The sequence below is a fragment of the Lates calcarifer genome, linkage group LG2, assembly GCF_001640805.2.
Source record: "Lates calcarifer isolate ASB-BC8 linkage group LG2, TLL_Latcal_v3, whole genome shotgun sequence".
Lineage (NCBI taxonomy): Eukaryota > Metazoa > Chordata > Actinopteri > Centropomidae > Lates > Lates calcarifer.
This window is the reverse complement of record NC_066834.1, coordinates 16055088-16071086: the sequence shown is the minus strand read 5'-3', so window position 1 is coordinate 16071086 and position 15999 is coordinate 16055088. Positions and strand designations below refer to the sequence as shown.

Here is a 15999-nt window from a genome sequence, read left to right as displayed (position 1 = left end):
GGAGAAAATCCAACTGGGAAATCCAATAAAACAAGAAGAAATCCAATGAAAGACAATGTGGTAGAGAGAAACAACAGAAGACGAAGGCTTTATGTGATAATTCAGCCAGTAAATGTCAAGTAAATACCAAGACACAAGAATCCAGCTTACTTTGATTGCACTATGCTTTTACCAAGCCCTGGAGCAGGTGTTGTGGTCAGAAATACACTCCACATATATAGTACAGGTGTGAAATGTCAGTGGTGTGAGGGCAATAGCACCTCATTAAACTTTTCCGAACTAATCTTTCTTCTTTTGTTTCTCTCTCTGAGAGAAAAACAGAGAATCAGTTCAGATTCAGAAAAACAGAGTATTAAAAGAAGAGCTAATTATAATGTGCTACATTAAATGTCAGATAAGCTACTACAGGATCACTCAAGATCCTTGTTCTCTATAAATTACTGCTGCATTAAATAGTATATATTAAGACTAATCTTTATTGACCATTATTGGAAAGTGAGTCATCATAGCACCAAGTACAGTCAAATAATAGAAATAATAGAGCAAAATTAAAAGTATTAAACCGCATGTTAAAGGCAACAGAAACAACATGGGTAAAGTTATTGCCTAATTTGTTGCACTTATTGGAAGAGGTACTGATGTGCAAATCATTGACTTGTCTTTTCACAGTGGGGGTGATTTTTTTGTGTGTGTGATTAATTCTCATGTCAGTTTATTTTTTTGAACTGCTGTTTTTGTTATGAGTACTTTCATGCAGAATGTGAATATTATGCAACGAAAAAGCAATGGCTTTTTTTTTTTTTTTTTTTTTTTTCCAGAGGGAGGTTGTTTTTTCTGACACTAACATCCCCAGCAGGACCTCAAACCGTCCCACCAACTTCCTAAAATATGTTTGCAACCGGCTATAGTTGGATGTTGGCTCCTGTATTTGCTGAGTATTTTGCACTTCAGCATGTGTCACAATGTATGTGAAAAGACCTTTAAGGCATTGTCCCCGTCCATTTATGCCAAACTGAGTGAGTGAAAATCAGGTGCCATCCAGATGTGCACAACCTTATCAACCCTATCACCAGACACAATGTTGGAACTGAACAATTCTGCAGAACCTTGGATTAATTTCAATTTCCTCTGTAATTTTTTTTTCTTTCTTTCAGTTAACACCTGCACATAACTACTACATCAAGGTTAGGGAAAGAATGTGACCAAAACACTTAAAAGTAATGGATAAAGTAACTGATAAGGTTGAGGTGTGGTTAAGATTAGGCAACACTTTGGGTGCTCACACAAAGAATTACATCATGGATACAAGAGGCCAAATACTTCACTCTTACCAGGCATTCAGACCAGAGGTGTAGTGGTGTATGTACACAGATATACCATGAATACCAACCTCTGTATCGTATACTTCCCTAAAAACAGCCACAGCTGTGCACATCCTGCAGAGTGAAGCATGTGACAGTCCTTTATGTAATCAGTAGTGTTTACTGAACAGTGAGACTTTTGTTTGAAGCTTTCAGTGTAATGCAATTTAAGCATCATGACAAAATTCCACAAAGTCCAGTAGCGTTGTCTTAAGGACAAACTCGCAAACTTCACAAAATGCATTTGTTATCAGATTCATAAAGCTGTACAAATGCCTGCTACATCAATTCATCTATTTCCCACTGCTAATCCAGGTCCAGGTGGTTGTATGGTCTGTCTGAACAAGGTCTTGAGGACAGGTTGAGGAGCTCAGACATTGCAGCATCGCTGTTTTTTGCATAGAAAAGAGTCTGTTGAGGTGGGCCAGGCATCCAAGTATGATGCCTTCCAGATGTGAAGGCATTCCAGGCATGTCCAACTGGGGAGACATCCCAGGACAGGACGCTGAACCTGGAGGGATTAAATATGCCACCTGACCTGGGTAGGCCCTCTGAATCTCCCATGAGGAACAGGAGGATGTGGCCAAGCAGAAAGACATTTGGACTCTCCTGCTTGGCCTGCTCCACCACACATCAGACCATATAAATGGCAGAAAACAGATGTATGAGTGGACTGCTTTAAAAATTGAACTAAAAGAGTGTGTATCAGTGTTTCTACCCTCATGTGTGCACAGCTTTGATCCTACACTGTTTTATGCATCTAGCCTCTGGTCTTTTTATGGAATAATGTGAAGTGAAAATGCTCCACAACCATTAGAGATTGAGACCAGCAGCAGACTTTTCTGCGATCACTGACTGTCAGATTCCACAGCAATGACACAAATATATGTGTGCATATATGTGCACAGTCTCACTGACCCACATAAAATGCTGGAGAGGAAAACCTGTCTTCAACACGCTCCCTCATTAGGTGAGGACTCAATACCTCGCTGTGATTTATGTGCACTGTCTATGCCAGGGACAGCTACAGCATACACACATAAACACAAGTAACAACAAGCAAATGCGTGTACGAGTCAGAAATACAGCCGACTGGTGCTGCATAAAACCCTCTTTGTCTGCTGTTTACCCTGCTGCCATTTTCTAATTGGATGTCCGTGGTCTTAACCTGGAGTTTATACAAGTGCTCTGTACAGCTGCACGAAACCACAGCGACTCAATTCTCCAGAAGGTCAGTACTTTCCCTCTAAACAGAGATTCTGTAAGAATTCTGTTTGTTTTGACATTTGAAGACCAACATCCTACATCTCTGTTGTATCAAGGCTCAGTGATTTTAGGTTTTTACCAATTGTCATTGAAAGGAAACTGGTTCAAACCAAATTTTGCTCAGATTTTCTACAGCTTCCAACATCCTCCAGTCTTTTATCATGACCATGGTGTTTCCCTAAGCTTAACCAAGTCACCTTAGCACCTACAACTAGGGATGGGTATTTGAAGAAATTTCCTTGATTGATCATCAAAGCTATGACAGAAAATAGGCTACTAAAGGAAGTCTATTTTTACTCAAAGAAATGTTCATTCCAAGAAGAAATTATAGTCCATCAACAATCCTCTTAAATCTTTTAAATTTGAACCAACAGAAAGCAAAATAACAAAGATCTGCGGTGCTCATACAGGCAGCAGAGGTTAAGGTTCCAAGTCAAACCAAACAAATTAACAAACCAAAGCTACAGCACTCATCAGAAGCATAACTTCAACAGTCTTTTAGGCACAATACCAAAAAATTATCACCAGCACTGCAGTGTTTACGATGAGCTTCGTTATTTCTTAGCTTGAAATGGTCCCGCATCAAACTTCTCCTGATTTGTTCATGTTAACCTTTGATTTCTCCAACAGCTTGAGGGCAGCTCGGTTTTTTCCATAAAATTTTAATTGTGCCTCCTGCTGATTGCTACCACGTAGTGAAAATCATGATATTGTTTCAAAACACATCACACAACCTTGCATATTCGATTGATTAAATTCAAAATCATCAACAAAATTCTTTGCAATCAATAATCAACCATCAATTTATTAAGACCATCCCTAACCTAAACCAATCCAAACCTTACCAAGAGAGGTGGCAGATCAGAAAACACTCACCTGGATGTTGAGCATGAATTTCTGTTCATTTTGTTCTCCTTTTAACTTGTTCTTATCTTACGGTCTTAACAAACAGAACTTTCTCCGCTGTTGTGACTCAAGTGTGGAGTTTATACCCCTTTAAGGCCATTTAACCCCCTGTCTCTGAAGCTAACGAAAGCTAGTAAAGCTTAAAAAAAATAAACAAAAGTTAGCTGATCTTAGTCAACCTGAGTTAAGATTAGTTTATCAAATTTTTATACAGGTAGATTTTGAAGGTAATGGTTAATGTATTTATGGTTTCCTTTTGGGGAACTCAGTGGTATACGACGCCTACTATGAAAAGCAGAAATGGTTAAAATATGTTTTTCAGCTTTCGCCTAGATATTTGTCTGAGTGGATTTTGCACCCAGGTTCAACTGTCTGCTATAGTCACAAGTACATTTACACTGACCACAAAGATTAATATGCTGGCACAACCTGTTAAAATTTCTGCGACTGTGGGCAAAAATAGTGACTGGTTTCTGAGGAATATGTTGAGTAAGTGCATCATTGTTTTTGGGAAGAGCTGAACTCTTTCGATGCAATGAGCACCACAAACAAAAATCCATTCATTTCCACATCTCAGTATGGTGGTGGTATTAGCCTTGGCACAGCTTATTTTAAAGAATTCAGCTAATAAAATCATCTGTATGGCTAGACACCATTAGGAGTGTGTGAGGAAAATATGCTTTTTTTGTGATTTGGGAGAACTCAACCTTTAAATTTTAATGCTGCTTTAGCAATCATTATTCATGGGTTGTCAGTTCATAGCATTGGGTGTATATCTCATTTTGGAGCAATATTCTTTGCTTAGCAATATTTCCTCCTACACATTACCAACAGAGATTTTCCATGCAGATTTGATGGGAGTCGATAAATATTGCATCAGTGTTTCCGGGAGCTCATATCTATCTGTTCATCTATGTGTCTCTTTGCCCCCAGCTGGGCTCAGCAGGGTTAATGTTGTTTTTTTCCCAGCCAGGCAGCAAACCTGTGGAGGCAATCCTCAGGTGCCTCAAAACTGGGCCAGGCCAGGCTCGCTCTCTTTCTTCTAGATTTTGGTATCACAGTCTAATTGGAACCCATGCTGGCCTCTATGTCTGTCTATTCAAGTCAGTCAGTCATTGTGTGAGTGTGAGACAGAGAGAGCGACCACTAGCATGCATAGTGTATGACCCAAAAAAAAGAGATATTTAAAATGTGCAAATCCTTACCTCTTCTTCTCTAAGTTTCCACAGGAAGTCAAAGGTCAGATGTTAGTGTCCTGTATATACTTCTTCAGTGGAAGGAGCCGTTGTTTCTGTCAGTAATCGTTTCTCCTGTGAAGAGAGAGTTTTATTTTAATGAAATATTCAGTATTCCTGAGGGAAAAAAACAATCTCCTGGATAATTCATTGATATTTTATGGTTTATGTTATGGCCATCAATTTTAACTGTGTCAAATTAATTAATTCAGCATGTAGTTTCAATATTTGGCCACAGGTGACAACAGGTAATTTTGGCTCATTTTTTGTTGCTGTGCTTCTGTTTTTGTTTTTTGTTTCTCCTCAGCTGCAGCTGCTATGGAGGCCAGTCAGACAATTCAAAAACAAATTTTCTCTTCATAAAAAATAAATAAATAAAAAACCTATTGTTTATTTTCGTAGCTAAGGCTATCGGTTCTCTTAGTTATGATAACATTATGCTCAGACTAGGGATGGGCATTTGAAGAAATTTCCTTGATTGATCATCAAAGCTATGACAGAAAATAGGCTACTAAAGAAAGTGTGTGTTTCCTCAATAAAATCTTTATTCCAAGAAGAATTTATAGTCCAACAACAATCCTCTTAAAGCTCTTAAAGTTGAACAGAAACCAAAATTTAAAAAAATATACTGAGTCCAACCAAAGCTATGGAGCTTGTCATAAATGCAACTTAAGAGTCTTTTATACACAATACAATCACCAGCACCAGTTTACAACAAGCTTCTTATTTCTTAGCACGAAATGGTCACACACCAAATTCTCCTGCTCTCCTCATATTTACTTCAATTTCTGCGACTGCTTGAAGGCAGCTCAGTTTTCTCTGTTAAATTTTAATGGCACCTCCTGCTGGTTCATGATCATGACATTGCTTCAAGACACTCTACACAACTTCGCTGATACAAACATATCAATTAAATTCCCTGTGATTGACAAAACTCTTAGCGATCTGTAATCAATCATCAATTAATTATGCCTAAACCAAACCATAACTTAATCAGAGCAGTGGTGGATCAGAAAACACTCACTTGGATGTTGAGCATTTGTTCCTAACTTTGTCATGAGTATATGTGAAAGAAAAAAAAACTGAAAGCAAAACAAAAAAGATATTAATAAACAAATTAACAACCAAAACTACGACGCTCATCATAAACGCAGCTCAGAGTCTTTTAGACACAATACAAAAACAATATCAATCATTTAAACATTAGAAAATACATTAATAAAAAAGATTTTAGACTCCAACTACTGATTTTTGTTAAGATGTTGATGTGTTGTATTTATACACAGTATTGCAACGTTTACAATGAGCTTTGTTATTTCTTCACTCACAATGGTCCCACACCAAACTTCACAGCTCAAAGGCAGCTCAGCTTTCTCGGTTAAATTTTAATTGCGCCTCCTGCTGGTTGCTGCCACGTAGTTAAAATCACTATACCGCTTCAAGACACAATACACACCCTTACTGTAGCACCTCTAAAACTAAATCCAAATGATTAATCCAGGAGAGTTTCATATCCGTCCATGTCTTGGCACTGCTCCAACTCGCACTCGTGATGCAGATTTTGCAAACACCTGAAATGTCTCCCCCTCCTTCTACTCGGCAGCTCTGCTGTACCTATGTGTTATTACATGACCATCAGTCCTGTATTACAGCAGAGAGGGTCTGGGCAGAAAGCATAAACACCTGGATTATGCAGGTCTGTAAACCCATCCGCCACACACCTGCTGCCCTCCATATGTGGACCAGCATCCAGATGTTCCCCAACAACTATTTCCCCCTCCCCAGCCTGGTAATTATGCTCCTGCAGCCCTGTAAATACACACCATCGCTGCACACACACACACACACACACTCACACACAGCAGCGCCCTGCCTCCCCACCACTGGGATACAGTCAGGGTCTGAATACCTTCCACTGCATTGTTGTCATTTCACAAGTCTAATCCCCAATTCACTGACCTGTCGACACTTGTACTGCCGCGCACACCTCCCACCCCACAGCACTCACATGAGTTTCAACGTGATCATAATAATATTATTCAGTTCTTAATCTCAGTCCTTACGAGCTGAGACATGCTGAAACATATACAGTAGAAAAGAGTAGAACAAACAGTACTTGGCCTGGAAATAATTGTGTCTATGTGTGTGTTTGTGTCTCTCAAAGGGCTGTGTGTCAACGCTAAATAATAGAACAATGACTGCTGTAACATCCACTGTTATATTTAATTACACTACAAAGAAAACACCTTTGAGACTCTCTGACCTGCACTGGTATGACAGACAAGTCAAAGTGTCTCTAAAAGCAAAACACCAAAATTCATGAGGCCGTTTCTCTGTCAGTGATGTGACGTGGTTTCCAGAGATAAGATCCACAGGTACGTCAGATGGAGAGGCGAAGGGGAACTGGAGCTTATCGTACAAGACCAACAAGATGGGGTAAACAATACACTCCTTCTCCTGCCCTTCGAATAACCACCCCAGAATTAATACAGCATCTTTTTGATTAATGAACACAGCATCGTGTACAATGATCTGCTGCTCTACATTAGGAGCAAATAAAGAAAGAGGTGACACCAGATTGATTTAGTAGAGAGAGTGAGAGACAGAGGGAGACTGCTCTGTCCTCTCCTCCCACATCACCTCCATCTATTCCCATCTTCTCCCAGCTCGCCTCTCTGACAGCGGCTGCTAATATTGACTCATTGCAACCCATGCTGCTTATTAGACTTTCATGAAGATCGATCAGGCAGAGTTTTCGCTGATTTCATTTTGCATTTGTACCCACCCCCTTATTTTTTTCAACATAATTTATTATTCCATTTTTTTTCTACATTTCCATGTTTATTGTTAGAAGAGATGATTTCCTTCACTCGCATCAGTTACACAGACAGTGACATGCATGTCCAAGTTGTTCTTTGCAGCAAAAATCTGAAACTACAGGCCATTTACAGACTGGATCCCATGTTGGTATGGGAGGACTGTACTGCAAAAAACCTGCAGTGAAAACTAAATCAAGCTGCTTTAAAGGAATACACTGCAACAGAATGCAATTTTTATGTTTAATTGTTGTTTAATTTAATTTATGTTTTATTTCACTGCTAATTGCACACAGTTTAAAAAAAAAAAGCTAAGCTAAATATAAAGGTGTATTCAAGTAGTTGGCACTCAAATCCTACTTATTTAATCTCATCACACAATATAACAGGTTATAAAATAATATGACAAGATTATTATGGAAAGTTTCGCAAACCAGTGTCATAAATGTTGTTTATTGGCTCATACCAAACGTAGCCTCATTATTTTCTGCTGGTGAAGAGTAAAATTCAAGGAAATCTGATTCTCAATTCCAACATTAGCAGCAAACACCTGTGTATATACACAAGACAGGCAGCAGCTGTCTGAAAGTACCTTCAGAGTCTGCAACTGCTTTAAGCTAAAGGCTCAGCACGCTAACACATTAGCATGAAAACATAGTCAGAATGACAGTGCTAATGTGCTGATAATTGGCAGGTACATTTACCATGTTCATCATCTTTGCGTGTTAGCATAACAATTCAATCCAATTTTATCTATATAGTGCCGAATCACAACACAAGTTAATTCAAGGCACTCAAGCAGGTCTAGACTGTACTCTTTATATTATAATATTTACAAAGAGAGACTCAGCTATTCCCACCATGAGCAGCACCAGGTGACAGGTGAGAGGAAAAACTTCCTTTTAAGAGGCAGAAACATCAAGCAGAACCTGAAGGTTGGTGGTCACCTGCCTTGACCGGCTGGATAAGAAAGATAATAATAACATTTGTTAATTAGCACTACACAGAAAGTACAGCTGAGGCTGCAAGTATTCATCAACCAATGCAACCAACGTAACTGTTCTGATTACAGTGCTGGACGGGGATCTTTCATTAAGTTTTTCTTTTTTTCTTTTTCTTTTTTTTCAGGAAGGCCTGGTTCACACTTACACAGCTGCTGGCCTCTGAGCAGATTCACTGCATCTGCACAGGAGAGCAGTGTGAGCAGCAGGTTAGCAGAGCAGCAGCAGCATCAGTGCTCCATGTGTGTCTCTACTTGAATTGTTGTTCACCAATAATGACTGTGGTTAAAATGCAGCAAATGCAGGAAAATAGACTTGGAGTGTAAAAATACACCTTGGGTCACAGTTATGGGCATGTAACTGTGAGTAAAACACAAACTGTAACACAGCGTGGATTGATAAGAACCATCAGACATGTGTCAGACTGAAAAACAGCATCAGTGTAGACAGCCTGTTTTGTGTTCAGGGCCTTGCTCAAGTGGTGGTGCACATGTCTTTCAGTTCAGTCAACCAGATTTATTTAGCAAGTCCTGAAGAGCTTCCAGTCACAAGCCCACCTGTCTAACCTTTAGTGTCATGAGGATGATCAACTCCCCTCACTTCCATTTCCATTTGAAGATCAGAGCACATGTAAAGATAAAAGCTACCAATCTGCCAGAATGTTACAGAGCATGTTCTCCTACCTCCTAACACTACAACACTACAACAGTGTGTTGTGTCAGTGAATTATATTTATATTACAAGACCTAGATAATTATTGATTATGTGCCTGCTTCGCAAAGCACACATTTTGATACGCTGCTAGTCTTACAGCTTTGAGAGAACCCTGGCAAAACATACATCAAAACATGTGGTTCGATCAGGAAGTGTGCTATGTTTTTTAGACGACTAACGTAAATTGCTGCAAATTTCCCATTGAAAATGAATGGGAAGTTGTTGCGAAAATAATCAAATCCACCCCTCTTTTAAGCCACGTGATTTCATCATACTTTCACATAGAGACATGGTTGAAACTTTAAACAGGTCACAAGACCTGAGAGGGTTAAATCTGCATTTTGCTAGCTATTACAGTTTTTACAAAATCGCAGTTCAAGTTTTATCAGGGCTAGTGCACGACATCACCCGCACTCTACCTGCCACCTTTGATAATTTTTCCAAAAAATCTAATTTAAACCTCTTTAAATTCCCACAATTTCCAAGAAAGGACACTTGTAGTCCCTCACCTAGTGTGACTCCCACTGCAACATGACTCACAGTTTTTGAATAAATTGCCTCAAAGTGCAGACAGTGCTGACTGACAGTCCCATAGACTGCCATGTTAAACTGAGCTCTGAAGTTCTTGTTAAAAACAGAGATGGTGGGTGTTTTAAAACTGTGAGGGTGCCTGAACTGGGGTGGGGGGTGGGGTGTCACCATAGCAATGATGATGATGACTCAGCAGTTTCTGGGCAGAAGTGGACTAAGCAGACTCTGATTGGCTAATTAGACTGATTAACTCTTACGCTCATTGAGGCCATTTTTCCTGCTGACAGCTGATTATCCTGGATACGCAACCAAGCAGCATTCAAAAATTCTCCAGGAATTTTTTTGTTCTGGTAATTATTCTTTATATTCTTGCATCTTACTACAATGTTAATTGCAGCTAGCATGCACATTTATCATTACAGGTTCAGTTTTGGCTTTGAAAATGAGAAACTATGTACATGATAGCGATGTAAAGAAGCGAAACAGACAGTACATTCAATTATTTTCTGAACTAACTTGTGGCACAGAGACAGCAGAGCTGTGATTGTGCTTTATGTTTTGGGGAGAAGACGGGAAACTGCTGGCTGACTACCTTGTTGAACTGCTGTATCTCTGACTGCACAAATCTCTGACACAAAAAGCCTTTTCACCAGGCTTGTCTGATGTGATGTGTCTGAGGTGGAGCACAGCAGCTACAACAGACTTCTTCCTCGGAGAATAATGTGTGTGTGGTTGTGTTTGTTACCGTTTCTGATCACACATTTAAACATAACAGAACACTGAGTGCTGCTGGGTCAAATAAGAAAGAGAGTAATTGTCTAAATTATGACGAGATGGTTGCTCAGGAATCGCACTAACAGCTCAGACATACCCAGAAATGAAAGACCTGTTTGTCATCCTCTGTTTTTCCTTCATCACAGAGCAGCTGACATTTCAGAGATCCACGGTTTCCGCTGCCAGCAGCAACAAGCTCAGCATCTTCAGGGACATATTCTGGGGCCCAAGCCACTATTCACAGAGTGCACACTTGGAAACAGCAGACAAAAGGCGGTGGGATGAATGTGTGAGTGTATAACAGGTAATCCTCTAAGTGATGCACTACTCTTGCTGCTACACCTGAGCAATCTGTAGCTCTGCCCACAGTTTTACACTTGAGCACCTGAGTGTGTGGACAATAGGTGAGTATGTAGTACATTTTACAATATTCACTAAATTGAATGAGGTCGTGCAGGGTTTTCCACAAGTGCATACAGTGTCCAGCTGGATGTCAACTGTAGTCGGCCTGATTGCATTGTTCAACAACTCATTGTGTTTCATTATATTTAGATTCTTTCAGTGTTAATAGTTCAGGAGGTTTTTACTGGGAGTTCAATTATCCTCAGAGGTCTCCTCCTCTCTAAAACAAACACCTGATAATTAAAATGGGGTGGGGGGGTGGGGGTAAACAACCAAGTAATTCCGTAAAAACACGGAATAAAACAGTTTCATATTAATAGTCAGTGTTTCTCCATGATGCTCTTGGGCGGACACAGGACGTGGGGAGGAGCGGTTTGCTCATCTTATTTCTCTGATTACTTAAGATCCAAACGTCCAATGACAAAAATCCTTCATCTGGTTTAAGATTATAGTTGTAACATTATAAAAAGTAACGGTGACATGACTTGAAATAGTGAGAAAGTAGACAGCTGAAAACATTTTAATGTTCAGCTGTAGGTCTGCGTGAACTGGTTCAGAAAACACAAAGAAACTGACTCATTGCTATGTAAAACTACACATTTGCCCTTTCTGTTTTCAAGTAGATGTATAACTGTTTGTACACTGAAAGCTTAGATATTTGTACATATTTCTATAGCAAATAGACAAAGAAGCGACATTGCTTTATGCTGTGTGTTTTGGTTAATGCAAAATATGTTCCATGCTTCTCACATGAATTAAAATGGGAAAAGGGAATGGAAATGTGTACAAATTTATCAAATAAGTTATCATTACTAAGTCAGAGGTAGGTGTTAATTACTTTGTTTTTAATATATTTGCAGCACTGTTGTTGGCATGGAGGCTGTCTTTATATATGCAGGAAACACCAACAGTGTGGTGGAGTACATTTGACAAAGATCAAGTTGTTTGTAAATCACACATATTTTTTTGGTCTGTCAGAGGAGACTGTGAGAGCACTCCAAAGGTTTCCAGCTCCTGAACTAATTCAATCACTGACCTTTTTGTTGAGCTAACGGCATTGTTTTACTCCCATAGCGTTCTGTCTTACTGCAAGTGGAAGAATGTTTAGAGTGCATTTCCCCAGCACCATTATATTAGATTATTTTTCTTTTTTCAACCCATTGATTGCGCATGTGCTTGTGGGCTTGTTTCACTGTATTTCTGGGGTCTAGAACCAGAACCCCACTATACTTATTCAGACCAAATACTGGACTCCACAAGTTTAAATGGCTGTTTAAGATTTTCATTTAAGGGTTAGGGGTAGAATTAGGTTATGATTAAGGTTAACAAAAAGGGGCGTGGGAACACATTATGTCAGTGATGGGACCCCACAAAGGCAGATGTACAAGAATGAGTGTGCATGCTCACATATGTGTTTATAACGATCTAAATAATGTGTAAAATGAACAACTGCCCCAGTTCTCCAAAAGCCTCAATTTCACTATGTTACCTAGTGTTTTAATCACAAATTTATACCTTTTGATACGGTCACTGTATCAGATATGATGGTCATAGAGTCACAGATTTTAGCTGGGACTTGGCTGAGAGACATGTCAGACTAGAACATTTGGACCCTGACCAAAAATACTTTGCCATTTGCCGTACTTTCCTGGCTTGGGTGACGAACAGAGGCTTACAATTGTGTATGGAAGAGTGCTGAGTTGCTCCGGCGGGCCAACATCACAGAACACAGCATACAGGCTGCACCTGATGAAAGCCAGGGGTTTTAGAGGGTGTTTCTTTCTATGAACCCACATCTTTGTGATTAGGTCATCAGTCCTTTCCTGAACAAAGCTGGCCCTAGCTAGCTATCTTTGCCCAGCTAAGGTGACAAAAGATGACTGTATCTAGATATATTGGCTATTTTTTATCATGGCTGTAATCATTCTTTTTACAAAGTTATCTATCTGGAAAGTGCATCTGCATGAATTTGATTAGCTACCACAGCACCTTCTGCACTGGCAACCTCACTGCATCAGTGAACTGGTATTCAAATTAATGAGAGAGCTGTGCTAAAGTCTTAAGTCAAAATGCAGTTTGTTTTTTAGCCCTTAAGTTCTTTGACTTCTAATTATGTTCACACACTTCTAGATAAACAAAACTTAGATGGACTGTAGCTGCTCCTATCTACTGTACATCATCAGCCTTTTTAAGAACTTGAAAATATGCAGCAGTGCAACACTTGCAACAGTGACATGAATTTGCTTATTAAATGAACCTGAAGGTGGTTTAATACTGCAGTAAGAGAAGGAAAATCAGTGACGTGTGCTCCAGATGGGATTAAAATCAGTGAGTGTAGCAAGTATTCAAATCAGCCAACCTCCCCTGGAGAAATAATTCCCATTTGAATGGGGCTTTAGGCTTATGAGAGTATATTTATATAATGCAAATCTTGCTTAACACAGCTATAAGTGTAATCAAAGCATAGATTAGTACACAGCTAATCTGTTTTTATTTAATAATTATTGTTCTGTGGTGGATGTAATTCATTTTCATGTTTTCAATTTATGTAATCACACCAGGTTAATAAAGGAGCCACTGAAAATGAATGGAAATGAAAGGAGGTGAAATGAGAGACAGACAATAGATAGAGCAGCGTGGCAGAGAAGAGGGGGGGACTCAGGAGGAAGATGACTATATGGAGGGACAGCTCAGCGAGTTGTCTTATCCCCCGGCTGACGTGAAGTGCCACGATTTAAGACGTTCATTTTCAATCATGGCCATAAAGGCTGTGAGAGGGAAACTCCTCAGAGCGGCCCTGGGATCCCACGCCAAATCCATCAGGTCTGACTGAGGGAGAGGAGACAAGATGGATTCCTTGTTGTAAAACAATCTTGTGCTTGGCAAAAAAAGAAATCTATCACTTGGAATAAAGATCGGAACCGGCCTGGCTTTTATACACGATAACCATCAGAACAAGGGGTGACAGAGGAGGAGATAAATAAGAGGAACGTGGATTCTTGAGTGTAACAGATACCTCAGCGTCGTCTGAGAAAGCTGTTTTATTTCCACACACACAGAGTAAAGCCCACGGCAGCAGACTGTAAAAACATTATCCAGGATTTAAACAAAATGTCCTCATCTACAACAATGATCCTGCCTCTATGTCTCTCTGCATATGGACAAAAACAACACTCTGGGGTCCAGTACAGGAGATTTTCGTGTGCTTTTGAGATTTGTATTGTGATTTATCATTTGTGGAGTGTGAATTAAATAAGTGAACCAACTGTAATAACCCATTAACTTCTTAAAAGTTAAATACCAAAGGTGGAAAGTTAAAAGTACTGTACTGTACATGTTATAACTTCATTTTGCCACTATTTTCCTCTCTCTGCAACAATTATCTGACAAGTATCGTTGCATTACAGATGAAGATCTTGAAAATCTTTAAGTAGTGTATAAAATGCATTGCTAGACAGTAAATTCATCTACTTAAAGACCTCCTCCAGGTATGTTTGACAGAATACTAATACTCTCTTTATTCTATGAAAAGGTTCAGTTACCCAGACAGACAAATTAAATTGAGGATAAATAGTGTGGTGCAGGAATGAGTTCTAAAACCTGGAAGCAGCATTAGCATTTTAGCACTTCCTGTAATAATCCAAAAAACAATGAAAAAAATCCCATTGACTTTTTGTTGAGGGAACCTGGGTGATGCTAACCTCTGGGTTGTACTACAAAAATACATCATCCCTGCACCACTCTATTAATAACAATGTCAAGTTGCTTTAAAGGTGTTGGTGGGTGTGTTATGCTAAGCTAGGCTAACAATGTCCAGCCTCCAGCTTCACTATAATAAACAAGCATGGGACTGATATTGATCTTCTCATCTTACTCTCAGAGAGAAATTAAGTTCATTTCCCAAATGTTGAACTTCAGAGGCATTTTGAATGTAGACTATTTGACATTTCAGTATTAGTACTTTTACTTAAGTAAACGATCGGAATACTTCTCACAACAGAGTAATACAGGCTAAACAAGTTGAGTTGAGTGGGGACCTTTGACCCCGACTGTCCTCAGATCACTTTCTTCTGTCCCATGGGGATCACAGACCAAAGCCAGTTCTTTTTAATTTGGCAACAACACAGTGTGACCATGCTGAACCCGAACACACTCTGGGAGGAAAGCCTCGTTCCAACATTCCTGAAGAAAATGTCCCAAATATTTCCTGGCTGAGGGAGACTGAGAATAGTTGGAGTGGGGGTCATTTGTGAGTGTTTGAAATATTCAGACAGAAAAATGACAGAAAGATAAAACGGAAGAGAGTGAAGACGAGCTGACTCTCTCCATCCGTAATTCTTGTCTTTATTTAAAACTGTATATCTAAACTAAAGCTCAAGAGTTTCAGAATTTAAAACATCACTTTGTCAAAAATAAAAAATCTCCTCAGCCTCGTAAATCCTCTCTATTTTTATTCTTTTTCTTTTTAATGTCGCCCTTTCTCCTGCATGCCAACACTCACTTGACTGCTCTCTCCACATTTTTCTCCACACGTATGCACTTAAGCACACACACACACACTGACAGCAGCCTCTGATGGATATGCAGTCACTCCACCCATCTATCCATACAGTCCCATCAAAACTACTGGGACATTGTGGTGGAGCGGTGCGCAGTGGCCCGTGGTCCACGTAGGAAGCTTCCTAAAAAGCAGTGAACTGCACACTTCCCAGCGGTGCAATAATAAAGCCCTTTCACTCTTCACTGCTGTTCCTCTCCTCTCCACAGGAGCTGAAAAACTCCAGCCACCACTTCCCAGCATCTCAACCCAACTCCATCTGCCAGTTCCTCCTCTAACAGAAAATGCCTTGAGATAGAAAGTGAATCAAATTATTATGGCCTTGCAGTTGATCCAAAATGCACTCACACTGAGTTTTAATAATAGAATTACAAGTAATGGCAGCGGCATGATGATGAAATGATGTTATTAGAAGCAGAATTTTTAAACATATGA

At 39.6% G+C, this 15999-nt stretch overlaps 1 protein-coding gene across 2 annotated transcripts in view; it reads right to left on the bottom strand.

The window, feature by feature from the left end:
• cemip (cell migration inducing hyaluronidase 1) overlaps window positions 1-15999 on the bottom strand; it is a 148437-nt gene that overhangs the window by 104493 nt on the left and 27945 nt on the right. For both annotated transcript variants that reach the window (XM_018692837.2, XM_018692839.2), the window contains exon 2: window positions 4739-4843. The gene's annotated coding sequence lies outside the window, so the exon portion shown is untranslated. The remainder of the gene's footprint in view (window positions 1-4738; window positions 4844-15999) is intronic.